We start from the raw sequence: 14,503 nt of genomic DNA, 5'->3' as shown, positions 1-14,503 counted from the left end.
TTGTGACAAGAGATAAGTGATACCTTGAGGTAGATATATAAGAAAGAAAATGACTTTTAACAAGAAGAGGATGTGGTTACCTTAAGGAGTCTATTGCTCTCCTCTTTTCTTCAATTGCACGGTTGGAACCTGGATAGAAGAAAGAATTTAACAAAAATAACAACAACACAAACTAACCACATATGTCAACCCCTGTGAGAAGCACTTTATGTGAATTACTTCTAATCCTTTCAACAACCTTGAAAGCTTATTATACTATTCTCGTTTTATGAGTGAGGAATCTGATCAGAGAAGTTGAGTAACTTATCCAAAGCCACACAGCTGGTAAATGGTTTAGCTGGGATTTGAATGCACTCTGTGTGACCCCAGAGCTGATTGTCTTTAAGCAGATGCATAGCCTTAACCACTCTCAAGCAAAGGGGGCAGCAGGAACTAACAGCAGCTGAAGATTTGGGGGCCTAGACTTTTTATGGGATGTCCCCACACTGATGTTTGTTTACCTAGGAGGAGGCAAAGTAAGAGAGGGCGGGCAACCCTTGTTCTTACTATTATCTTACTGGCACAGACGCATCACCTCACTAATAGCCTTCGCAATTTATAGCACCATCATTAGTACATAAAACCATCCCTGCCTCGGGGCGCTGAAGAAAAGAGTTTTCAGCGGCATGAAATTATCTCCATGTAGCAAGCGGAAATGTGAAAGAGCCACGTCCTGTGGATTTGTGCATTGGTGATCATAACATGCCTGTCCACGGAACACCCTCTTAACGAATGCACTACCTGTTCCCCATCTTCCTTCCTATAGAGTCTCAATTCAGCAAACATTTTCTGAAGCCCCACATTGCTTGCTGCCCTGGTAAGGTGAGGGGAAAACTGCTTTAAGAGAAGACCCTCTACAGCTCCTCCCCCACCCAGCACCTGCTCTTGCTGCAGAGACATTTGTACAAGCCTGGGGAGAGTCCCAGCTCAGCCACCCACCAGTCACAGGTTCACAGAGAAACCACATCTCCTGCCTGCAGCACTTCAGCTTCCTCCTTTGTAAAAAAAGGATAATAATGCCCACCTCATACATGTGTGAGAGGATTTAAGAGAAAAGCAAGGGACAGGTGGGTGTCATGAAAATCCAGCACTAAAATAGTTAGTGGGCACTGACTCCTGGTTCTGCAGCAGGGGAGAGAAGGCGAACGACCACCAGGGATGTGGAATTCCAGAGTTGGCGGGAGCCTGAAGCCGGCCTTGCTCAGCAGGGAAGAGGGAGACGCACGCCCCGTGGGGCCCGCCGCTTCTGCGGGAATTAGACTTTCACTGACCTGGTATTTGCTCTGCCTGAGCGATGCTCCCTTTACAGCTCTTGTTGGAAGCCTCCACAAGCACCATATCCCATCCCCTCCCCACCCACCAGCTGGAACCAGATTTAACTCAATGTGGAATGCCAGAGAAACACAAATATAGAATTTTGCGGCAGGCTGTTCCCACCTAGAATGTGAGTGTAGGAGCCCAGTCTCGCTGGGATTTCCGTTGTCTCCCTCAGCCCTACCTGGGGGCTGACGCTACTGTTGGAGGGGGTGGTGTGGACGCTGGGGAACAGGAACCAGGAAGCAAGACGAGGCCAGCTTTATCCAGAGCGTGCTGGGGAGGGGGGACCTGGTTCGAGGGTGGGCATTCTGGGGGCCACAGGCTTCTCCAAGCCTGGATGAGAGCCCTTTGGGACCTGGCCCTGAGTTGATAGAACCCCATTGCTTCCTTCCCTCTTCACGATGGAAAATGCACACGTTCCGTGGATTTGCGACTTCTGGCCATGCAGGCAGTGCCTGTTTCTTCTGACCCAGAAACTCCACACCCAGAGGGCACGTCCTGTGGCAGAGGGCCTGGCCTCTCTCCAGGACCCTCTGCTGAGACGCCACACTCATCAAGCAGCTGCCAGCGATTGATTCAGCCTCCGGTACCCCACTCCCCAGTTCAGGAGGAGATCCCCTGCTTGGAGACATAGGATTGCTGGCACTCTGAGTGACACAACTATTCCTAGGAGGGGCTTTAGAGAGGCAGCATTCGTCATAGGGTGGGGCTTAGAAACCTAGCCAGGGGCAGGAAAATTGGAGCTCCTGCAGAACTGCTCAGATCTGTGACTGGTGTCACACTATAGCAGAAACAGACGATGACCCCTGTCCAGACCCTGGGGGACACCGAAAGGGTTTGGGGAAGGCCGCATTTCCTGTAAATACCGTTCGTATGGACAGGGGCTGAAGACAAGAGTCTTTCTGGTAGTCGCAGGTACAGGCACTCAGTCGGAGATTTTTAACCACTCAGGCAGGGGACCTAGAAGAGGGTGCCTTTCTAGCACAAAGATGCCTTCAGGCTCACAGAGTGCCCTGACCCGGGTGCAGACCTCTCCACTGGCAGCACCACATCTATCTCGACTCTGGCTGGGTGCTTTCTCACCGTCTCTAACAGAACTGCAGCCGCTAAGCAGACACTTGCTTTTAAACCCCTTTGCAGTTCCTCTTGGGTCCCGCTCAGTGCCCTTTGGCGAAGCTTGAAGCTTGCGAGCTAGCGGGCACCATTCGCATTCGGCCGCGCCCTGCCCTGTGTATAAACAGGACATCTAAAGTTCCAGGGTGCACCTTCTTGAAGCAATAAAGGCTCTTAACAAGCTCCGCAGTAAAAGACACTGACCCAGAAAAGTAAACTTCCACAGAGGGGAGGCTGCGCTGATGGAGCGCCCCAGCCAGCGGTGCCGCCCCCCTGACCCGTGTGCACAGAGAGCCCAGACATGCGCAATGAAGGCAGGGCGCCCAAAGAGCTGCCCAGCGTGGAGATCTGGGCAACGCAGCCCACAGGTAGGGCACAGCAGGTACTATCAGGAAGGGAATGACGGAGAAAAAAAGAATCAACTGTAGGAGTTGAAGGAAACTAAATTTTGAAAGGAAAAGCAAATGAAAGAAAAACAAAGCAAATAACAAAAGAAAAATACGGCCATCTCTTGGGGAGAATGACCTTCCCGCAGATGAGGAAGGCCGGATGGGTTATTGTTATTAACAGTAGGTGATTTCCCAGTGCCAGCGCCACCCAACAGACAGCTGCAGGACAAAGGTAAACAGGACGCCAGAGTGGCCTGTAAGATGATACACTGTTGCAGGAAGTGCTGTTATTCCTATATAAGACGCAGATTGAAATCTCACTTAGGTTCACTGCTTTATGATCTTGAAAAAAAGCTGATACATTTTCAGCCTTTCTCTCATTGGAAGAATGGGAGAAATGCCCCTTTTCAAAAAGTCTCATCACATCTGAAAGTTAACCACAAAAAAAGAAAAAAAAAGCCTATATAGAAAAAAATACCTTTATGATTTTGAAATAGGAAGTTCTATTCTTGCTAATGCCAGATTTTCTGTTTGATGATAAATTAGAGACCTTGGGAAGAATATTCACTTTTTTAGGCCACAATAATAGCAGCAACGATAACAACAGCAGTTCCTCTTATTTTTCATACATTTTGGAGAAAGAGGGCTAATTCCAAAAAACAAAAAAGAAAACAAAAACAAAACCAAAAAGCACAGAGAGGACTTCTTGTATGGCATTTGCTGTATGCTAAGCAATATTCTCAGCGGTTTATGCATAGTAACTCTTTCAATCCCAACACTAATTGTATAAGGTATTAACAGCTATTATTATTATTTCCTCTTTACAGATGTGGAAAACCAAAGCACAGGGAGTTTAAGTGACTTACCAAAGGTAACACAACTAGTAAGTGGTGAAGCTGGGATTTGAACCCAGATAGTCTGGTGCTGCATCTGAGCTTTTGAACTCTAAACTGCGCTGCTAGCAAGAACACCCCAAATTATGCAGAAGTTATATCTGACAGTAGAGAATTGACTTTAAATGAATATTTGGGTAATTATTAGGTCATGAGTAAGGCGGTAACATGGGATACATTTAAAGTTCATTTTAGAGGGTCTCCAACATTTTATCATAAAGCCTAAAGAGTCAATCTTTCCAGGTTTTGTTTTCCCTCAAGTTGTCTTCCTTCTGAGGTGAGCAGGATCCCCACTGTATATTTCCTTATAGGAACAAGAGAGCCACACCAGTGTGTCACATGTAAATCAGGTATTTCTGTACAAACTTGAAGGAGTCACCAGTATAAGGCTAAATGAGAGTTTGGGGGGGAAAAAAAAACTAGATCATAAAATCACAAATCCTGGGCAATAATTTAAATCCTTTAATCTTCTTCACACTTTGGTTTTGAAATATTTATTTCATCTACTTCAAAGAGAACTTTCCAGACCAAAGATTGTCACTGTGGATGAGTCAGGTATCCTCTTAACCCCATTTTGAGGAGCTCGTCAATGCTCCGGTCTCCAAGGAGACCACATCCCATCCCAGGGCCCATCTGGAAACATGTGTTTCAAAATGAGCTGGTCTTAAAACCAGTTTAGTGTGAACATTTTCACCCTATAATCCTAAACACAGCAACGAGATGGAAAACAGTATATTTGTATAATCTCTGTCATGTGAGAAACAAATTTTGATGACCACCCAGGCAACAGAGTTAAGGAAAGCAGAATTTACAGTTTGAGAACATTAAGATGCATTGAATAATCACTGATCACAAAATAAAATTCAGAGTTATTATTTCCCTAAATTCTCTAGAAGCCAATTTTGACTTGTGTGGATGTCTTTGATCAGTTCTGTGCATCTCTCAAACATCAGAAAAACAGGTTTAGTTGAATGTGATACTATGATAAGCAGCAGAGTTTAACTTTTCCAGAAATTTTGCCCTAATGCCCTTATCTCAGGCCCTCTAGGCAAGACCCACTGCAGTCCTTTAGGGGGAGATAAATTTATCTTAATGGTTATTTTTATTCTTTCAAACTATACAGATGCTAAAGAAGATTGCTGGTTGCTTGTTTAAAGAAAGTGATTAAGCCCTTTTAAAGAGTCTTTGTGGGCCAGGTGCCTTCTTTGTGGGGAGGGGACAGTGTCTAATTCCAAAAAAACAACTAGAAGGGAGGAGTTCTATAATGCATATTTGCAAATGTTGTTTACTATGTAAACTTTACTATTGTTCTATAGTAAAAAGCAGCAGCTAAGTAAATCACTGTGAAAGATCAGTTTCTAAATGATTTTTTAAAATAAAATTTTATTCTATTTTATATAGTCACTGTAGAGAAATACAAAAAAGTATAAAGAAAACAATAAAATCACTCACAACCTCACCTCCCAGAAAAAGAAGTAACGTTTTGTTCATTCCTTTTCTGTATATGCATGTCTTTTTAAAATCTGTTTTGTGACCCTGAGTTCTGCTCAGGTTTGCCCCTTTCTCCAATGGTCGAGGCTTGGTAACTGGGTCTCACTGGTCACCTCAGTCTCAGTCTTCTCCCTGGTTGGGTTCATTCTTCACAGGACCCTCAGGGCCTCATTCCAGCAGACTTGGGGTGGACATGCCGCAGTAGTTTCCAGAAAAGCCCAGGCATTTCTGACTTTAGCTTGGACCCGGTCTGGGCCATCCTCACATGCCCTTGTCCCCAGATTCAGTGTGAAGAAGAATAACAGAAACATGGCAGCTGTTTTCTAATGTTGGAAGTGTGGTTGTGGAGGGGAAAGGGCACGGTGGCTCTGTGTAGCTCTGGGGAACAACACTGGGATTGACAGGAAGAACAGTCTTACCTGAGCAGCAGGGAGATCTCTGCCACTGGCAATATTCACTCGCCAGGATGATCGTGGCCTGGAGTGTGGTGGGCAGGGAGAGTCGGTGACAAAGTCCTTGCCAGAAGGTTCTGTGGCCATACTTATCTCCAGGGTTTATGTTATATCTATAGGGTATGATTTATGGGTGTCTTGAATGTCCTACCTCCACATTGACAGTTTGGCCCAGAACGGTGCTGGACACATAGCAGGTGCTCGATAAATGTTTGTTGGAATCAATCGATGAACCTGGCTGCTGGGGTGGCTCCTTTGTTTTCCACTTCTGGAGACTATGGACCAGCAGACATGCTGGACCTTGACCATGAAGGGGTGAGGGGAAACTTGCTCTTTACCCCAAAGTTCACTGAAAGATCAACTCACAATTAAGGCAGATTAATAAGTTTTATTTACCATATATGTGGGGAGAATCACGGAGTGATTACCCAATATCCCAATAAAGTTCAGATATTTTTATTCCTGTCCTTTTGGAGGGAAGGGACAGATGAGGAATACAGGTAATTCTGTTTAGGGGCCATAAATGGTTGCTAGGAAGGATGAATAGATCTTTGGGAGAATGAATGGATGGAGGGAAACAGGCTGACTTATAAATTAACCTGCGAGACAGGTATTATATTTAAAATTATTTGGGTCATGGCCGGGAGGCGCAGTGGCTCACGCCTGTAATCCTAGCATTCTGGGAGGCCGAGGCGGGTGGATTGTTTGAGCTCAGGAGTTCGAGACCAGCCTGAGCAAGAGCAAAACCCCGTCTCTACTAAAAGAAATAGAAAGAAATTATCTGGACAACTAAAAATATATAGAAAAAAAATTAGCCGGGCATGGTGGCGCATGCCTGTAGTCCCAGCTACTCGGGAGGCTGAGGCAGTAGGATCGCTTGAGCCCAGGAGTTTGAGGTTGCTGTGAGCTAGGCTGACGCCATGGCACTCACTCTAGCCAGGGCAACAGAGTGAGACTCTGTCTCAAAAAAATAAATAAATAAATAAATAAATGAAATTATTTGGGTCAGCTGGGGTTTCATTCTTGATCATTTTTTTTTTCCTGCAATATATTAAGATAACAGGGAGGGGAAGGGAAGTCTGTTGTTCTTTTTGATGGGTCAGTCTGGTTTATGCAGCTAGAAGACAAGCCTCTTCCAAGGGCCTGTTAATCTCTAAGAGCCTTTAATTCAAGATTTTCTTTATACTAAGGAGTCATATTTTGGGATAAATTTTCCTGAGCTCCTTCAACCAGGTTTTGGTGGTGACCAGTGCTGAGAACTGCTGCCTTCTTAGCTCACAGAATTATCCATTTTCTCTTGTTCCTTGGGAGGGCTCTTGGTCTTAGCTTTCACATGGTGTTATGTAGAATGAACTGGGAGATAGCCAATTTGGGCTTTTTCATCTACCAAACAAACCAAACCCATAACATTTGATTTGATGGATAGAATCCCAAAGCAGATGATTTCACTCAGCCATTTAAACAGTAGAAGGAGGCCATGGGCCTCCTACAGGCTTCCTCCTGGCAGTTGGGGGGAGGGGAGGATGGAAAAGAGAGAGAATGACTTTAAACTAGAAAGCAGCCTTTTCAGGGATCCAATGTCACATACCACCCGAACTTAACAACATAGAGATCTAAAACTCAAGTATTGCGATATTTTCGTGGCATGAGAAAAATGCTTTTTAAAAGAAACTACCAAATAACATCTTATTAGTTCATAATCTTAATATTTTTTGGCTTGCTTTAATGAATACAAACAGCACTTCCAGAAGCAGAGACCATCTCACGTGTAGTAGATTTGAAGCCATTGCTCTAGAAGATTATATGACAGAATTGATTCTACGCCTCAGAACTGGAGTTGAAACCACCAGCTAGGAGTGAATGCTTTTTGCTTTGTCATGGGCAGGTGGACCCTGTCTGGAATCTCCCCAGAGCTGAGGTCAGCTAAGGTTTCATTTTGAAAGAGAGTGAAGGGGTGGTGATATGTCTCACAGGTGAATCAGGTAACTGGAAATGCCTCTCTCCACCCTACACAAGAATGCCAAACATCAGCCACAACCCCACCACCTTTCCTTTGCTCCAGTGTAGTTGACAGAAATTGAACAATATCAGTGGACACATTTTCTGGGTTTTTAAGGGGGACACATTATCTCTTGCGGCATTTCATCTGCAGAACCTGTTAGGTGGGACCTTGTTGGACATTGACTTAGAACAAATAAAAACTATGTGGTACATGAAAGAGAAAACACCCAATGTTCCTTCCCCATGTTGGCAGCTACCACGACAGCCACACCTACTTTAGCTTCAGCTACTGGACCACAGGAGAGTTCCACCATATCCAGCCGCACTCACAACCCACCAACTACAGTTATATGGAGAGAGCGAGCACCTTCTATTTTTTTTTTTTTTTGAGACAGAATCTCGCTCTGTTGCCCGGGCTAGAGTGCCGTGGCATCAGCCTAGCTCACAACAACCTCAAACTCCTGGGCTCAAGAGATCCTCCTGCCTCAGCCTCCCGAGTAGCTGGGACCACAGGCACGCTCCACCATGCCCGGCTAATTTTTCTATTTTTAGTAGACATGGGGTCTCACTCTTGCTCAGGCTGGTCTCTAACTCCTGAGCTCAAGTGATCCTCCCACCTCGGCCTCCCAGAGGGCTAGGTTTATAGATGTGAGCCACCACGCCCGGCATAGAGCACCTTCTAGATTAAAATGTCAAGTATGTTTATTGACTAGGAATGAAGTTCTATAAAGAAACAAAAACGTTCAGGATCCAGAGGGAATGCAACAGGGCCGTAATTTTGAATCTGGTTGTGATAAAAGCTCAAAACTACCCCTGCAGGCGGAACATAAGTGGCCTGACTGTAGCCTGGGGACTCTCAGGGCCTTACGTGCTGTCAGCCAGGTAGGAGCCTGAGGCTTGACTACTCCCTCCAACTCCTCCTTGCCACAGCCCAGAACTCAACCACCATCATTCCTGCAAACCCTCCTCTCTCCCAATAACTGGACCTACCTCCAACCAGGCTGGGCCTACCAACCTTGTTTTTCCCTTTATGATTTTTCCAAGTGAAGGAACTAAATGAAAATGTAAAGTGACTTTCATTTTTCTGAGGCTACTTAGCTAAACTGGCTTCATTTCAATGAGCTCTGCAGGGCTTACTTCCATTTTAACGAGGTTTTGACGTACTAACCCCTATCGTGCAATCCTCCTCTCGCTGTGAGCTAAATGCTTCTCTTCATTCCCCCAAAGGAGGATCACTCCATAAAGATTCCTGAGAAATTGATTTTATGGCAAATTTGCCAGGGCAGAGGTGGGGTGGGGGTGGGGCAGGCTGGTGGGGGATAAAGACTGGGAGAGGGCACAGCACCCTCACTGGGAATTTCACTTGGAAAAGTCCCCCGTAGGTTTTTCCCAAATCTCCCACAGCATCAACATCCTAATCTTCCCTGCCCCAACCACATCCCCCCTTCTCTCATGCAAAGTAAGTTAGCTCCTGGGCCTGCAGAGACTAGGTCACTCTGTGGTCCATAAATCCACCAGGAGCCCTCCTGCTGGAGGAATTTTAAATACCTGACCATTTTTCTGGGTTCGTGGAGGTTTTTTTTTTGTTTTTATTTTGGTCACCTATGCAAACCCATCTAGACAAATAGTACATTGCCTCCCTGGAGATCCTCCTTGCTGAGCTAAGCCCACAACTTTGATGGTGGCAGCTCTTCTTTGTGCCATACCCCAGATTTCTGGAATGAGCTCCACAACTGGACACCCAATGACCAGAGTTAACACACCCCCTTAGTTCAGATTCCAAGCTTTTGAGGACCCTACTCAGGACCGGCTTCATGGGTGTGCAACCTACATGGTGGCGCAGGCCCCTCATTTAGAAGGGTCCTGCACAGGGCTTAACGCTCTGCTGTTGCCATCTTGAAAGTCTTAATAAGTTTGAACACGGGGCTCTGTATTTTCATTTTGCACTGGGCAGATTACGTAGCCAGTTCTGCCCATATCTGGCTGTCATAGAAAATCTCCCTTCCTTCCAAGCAGTTTCTGCACAGCTCCCCACCAGCCTTACCCTCCAGGCTGTCGTCCTTGGCCAGCCCACCCCACTCACTGCTGGGGTCTGTTCAGATGGTGATGAAGCCACAGAAATCAGGGCCCCCCCGAGGAGGAGACAAGGAAGTTTGAGAGAGGGAGAAGAATCCCTGTAAAATTACCCTCCTCTCCCACATGGCAACTCCACAGATTCCACCAGCAGGGAGAATTCCTTTGTGGTAAAGCCCTTTCCAGCTGTTTTCAAAATAAGTCTATTCCTGGGAGGGTCAGCATCCCACGTGACTGGTCTCCACCGTGCTGTGAATGGGTTCCTAAGCTGTTGTAAGCTGATCACCAGGGGAGGTCTTGGCACAGGGGGAAATTTGGAGGAATGAGAGGGATACTTTTGACCTTGGAGGAAAGTAAATTTAGGGAGGATAAATCAGACTGAGGCACTGCAGAGGGACAGTGGGACATGGGGGTCAGAAGAAAGGGGACACAGGGAGGAGCTGCTGAAGAGATATCTCTTCTGCTTCACAAGTTTGCTGGACTCTAAAGGCAAGAGCTTTACTGCTTAGCCTCTCAGGATGGGTAAAAGGGTCTGTAGTACTTTCCTGTGGCTGCCATAACAAATGACCACAAACTGGGTGGCTTAAAACAATGGACCTTTGTTCTTGCTGGCTAGAAGCCTCAAGTACACTCCATGTCAGCAGGGTGGGGCGGTCCTGGAGGCTCTGAGGGAGAACACATTCCAGGCCTCCTCTAGCTTTGGGTGGCTGCCTGGCGAGCTGCTGTTCCTGGCCTCGTAGACACATCACCCCAATCTCTGCCTCCATGTGTGTCTTTGAGTGTCACAGCGCCCTCTCTTTTCTCTTAAAGGGACACCAGTCATCGGATTTAGGGCCCACTCTAAATGCAGAATGATCTCATCTGGAAAACTTTATCTTAACTACATCGGCAAAGACCCTATTTTCAAACAAGGTCATAGGTATTGGGGGATAGGGTTTGGGCATATCTTTTTGGAGCCACCATTGAATCCACTACAGGGTCTTCACATTTTCAGTATCTGTGTGCTTTTTGTTCAAACTTTACTTGAATATTTGAGCTTTGGGTTTCCCCTCCATAGAAATACTGAAATCCTGAGATCTGTTACTAAAGAATAATAGGAAAACCTCTCTAGTTCCCAGGCATGTTATGCGAATATAATGCAAGAAGCTCTGCAGGAGCCTCTCCCAGGAGAACAAGGAGGGAACAATAGCAAAATGCCTTTGATCCCTTCAGTAGGAAAGTTTCAATAAGAGCCATGTCCTAGGCTTTAAATATTTTTGTACATTAGTCAGAATACAGAAAGGTTGAGTGTTTCCAATCCTGAAGCTAAAGAGGAAAAGTGACAAAAATATGGCTCTGGGAGATTTTCGTCAGATTGTTCTGTCGAAAAATATGGGAAAACCTAACACAATATTGGTGAATAAAACCTCTAATGACTGAATCCCACTCACTACTCCCTTACTATGCTTTTAGGAAAACATAGCAAATTATACAGAAATAGTGCCACAGATGAACAGTAGGAAATTATGTGTGATTTCTAATCAATAAAGAAAGATTCAAGGCCAGGTGCCATGGTTCATGCCTGCAATCCTAGCACTCTGGGAGGCTGAAGTGGGAGGATCACTTGAGTTCAGGTGTTTGAGACCAGCCTGAGCAAGAGCGAGACCCTGCCTGTCTCTATTAAAAATAGAAAAATTACACTTATAACTTTGATTCAAACTGTACCAAAGCAATTCATGTAACGTAAATGTTTGTACCCACATAATATTCTGAAATAAAAACGAACAGGGACCCCAGTGGCACTGGCTCTCCCGCCCTGACCCTGCAGTTTAAAAAGAAAAAAAAACCTCAAATAAATAAAAATAAAATACAATAAAAATATAAAAATTAGCTGGGCATGGTGGCTCGTGCCTGTAGTCCTGGCTACTTGGGAGGCTGAGGCAGGAGGATTGCTTGAGCCCGGGAGTTTGAGGTTGCTGTGAGCTATGATGATGCCACTGCACTCTACCTGGGGCCACAGAGCAAGACCCTGTCTCAAAAAAATAAACTAAAAATTAAAAAAAAAAGAAAAAAGAAGAGAAAGATTCAATTATTCTGAGAGATTTGACATAAAATCTAAATTATTAATATAGGAAAATGATCATATAGAAAGTTAGGATTTTTTCCCCCTCGTGAATCTTCACCAATTTCTTTTCAAGTATCATCAAGGCCCCAGAGTATTCTTCAGATTTGAGATTGAAATTTGTTCCTCCTAATGTCTGGCTTCTTTCTAGGATGCCAGATTACCTCCTATTTCTTTCTTTTATGTTCAGAAAATTCCCAAGCACCCCAGCGAGACTCATTCATCCAAAAATCCCATTTCATGACCAGTTACACCACCATGCAATTAGCTTAAGAAATTTTTTTCATATAAAAATAAACTAGAAAGAATAACCAACAAAATTATGAAAATGAGTAAGGTCAAATAACCCTTCCAGACAATATATCTCATCACAACAGTACTTAAAACGCTGTAGCACTACCGCATAAATAACCACATAAATGAATGGAATGGAAGAGTATTTGATATGACATGAATTTGATATGATTAAGGCAACATTTCAAATCAACTGAATAGCCATCAGAAAAAAGGGCATTTGCACCCCTACCTCCAACCTTAGAGTGATGTTAATACTGAATACAATAATGGCAAAAATGTGAAAAAACAAACCAAATACATAGACATATATGCATGTATACATCCAAACACACACACACACTCACACACACACACCCTCCAGTGGACCAGCAGAAGAAAACATGGGGAAACTTTTACAATTTTAGAGTGAGAAAGGTCTTTTCAAGAATGACCAAAAAAAAAAAATCCAGAAGACCAGAAGAGAAATTTAACTACACAAAAATAATATTTTTTTGCATGGAAAAACTACCATAAGCAAAGTCAAAAGGTAGATAATAAACTAGAAAAAAAGTTTATAACTCACATCGCAAACTCAAGAGTAATTTCCCTTCTCTCTGCCTTTCTCTCTCTCTCTACGCAAGCATGCACATACATATACATATACACACACACACATTTCTTATAGGAAAAGATCTATAAACCAACAGAAAAATGGGCAAAAAAGAAAAATGGGCAAAGGCTACAGAGACAATTAGCCCAAGAGGAAGCAAACACTCAAAAGACGTTGACCTTACTCATAGAGAAAGTTGATTTAAAAGTACAAGTCAATTATACTTCAAAAAGAAGTTTATTTAAAAAAAAAAAAAAACAAGCAAAATACCAGGCTTTACTCATCACATTGGAAAGGTAAAAAACGCTTGAACAAATATCCAGTATGCTCTTTGTACAATGTGACTGACACCATTCCCACCAAGACCAAGTTCTCTCCTACTGTGTCCCCCTCCCACTGTGTCCCCTCCCCTTCCACCTGGGTAGGCTTGTAACTCTGCTCACAGAGTGTGGAAGGGGCTCTATGGGATGCAGGGCTGGGACTGCGGCAAGGCAAGAGTCTTATAAAAAGTTGCCTCCTTAAACTGCATGTCCCAGGCACCTCTCTTGCCACCCCCCAGTCCTGGACATGCTTCCAAGGCTAGTTCATAAAAAGGATCTAGCTTCCACCTGGCACTTTCTCCATCCTAGGTACTCTTTGGAGCCCTGAGCCACCATGTAAGACGTCTGGCTACCACCAGGCTGAAGAAACCATGTGGAGAGACCACAAAGAGTTAGAGACGCCTAAGCAGTCCCAGCTATTCTATTGCCCACCTGGCACTTTGGCTCTTCCCAGTCCTGCACCAGACATGTGAGGAAGTTTTCGAAATGACCCCAACTCCAGTCACCATCTAAAAGCAACCTCCCGAGAGACCCCAAACCAGAACAGCCCAGCCAAGCCACTCCTGCATCTAGACCCACAGAAACTATGAGGGATGAGAAATGATTATTGTTTAAAGCCATTACACTTTGGGGTGATTTGTTACATAGCACACACCCTCATACCTTGCTGCTGATAAACTGGTACTTCCTCCTCGGAGATTAGTAGTTTATTAATGTCTCATGAAAACAATACATAAACATACATAAGCCCTTTTCCCAGACATGCTACTTTTAGAAGTTTCCCAACAAATATACTCAACAAATGCAAAGTGACATATGAGCAATATTATTTATCACAGCATTGTTTAAATAGAAACAATGGAAAACAACCTAAAAGGCCATAATTATGGGCCCATTTAAGCAAATTATAACATCCAACAGATTATTGTGCCATCCAAGAAAAGAATGAAGATATCCTTTGTATGATGACGCGGAAAAAAATTTCCAGTGTAATTTTAAAGCAAAACAAAAACAAAAAAGTAAGGCACGGGGCAGTGTGTATCGTACAGTGGCAATTGTGAAAGAGGAGGAAGAAAAAAATATCTGTTCTTAATTACATGAATACGCATAGATGATCTTTGCAATTACACAAGGAACTGTCTGTTGCCTGGGGAAGAGAACAGATGGCTGAGAAATGAGTGGGAGGGCAGAGGTTCACTGTATGCCTTTGATACCTCTTAATTTTATGCCAGGTGAAATGTATTACCTAATCAAAAATAAATAAATAAAATGTAGGAAATAATAAGATGCCTGCCAAGTTCATCTATTCATCCAGCAAATATTTACTGGGTATCTACCTCTTGCCCGGCACATAGCAGGGTTAGGGTGTCCACAGCCACGCTTGTGTTTCATTGGTGGGGATTCATAAACTGCACGTCACAGGCCCTG

This window comes from Propithecus coquereli, unplaced genomic scaffold (assembly GCF_000956105.1).
Source record: "Propithecus coquereli isolate 6110/MARCELLA unplaced genomic scaffold, Pcoq_1.0 Scaffold9, whole genome shotgun sequence".
NCBI lineage: Eukaryota > Metazoa > Chordata > Mammalia > Primates > Indriidae > Propithecus > Propithecus coquereli.
The sequence above is the reverse complement of the archived record's forward strand: the minus strand, read 5'-3'. Positions refer to the sequence as shown.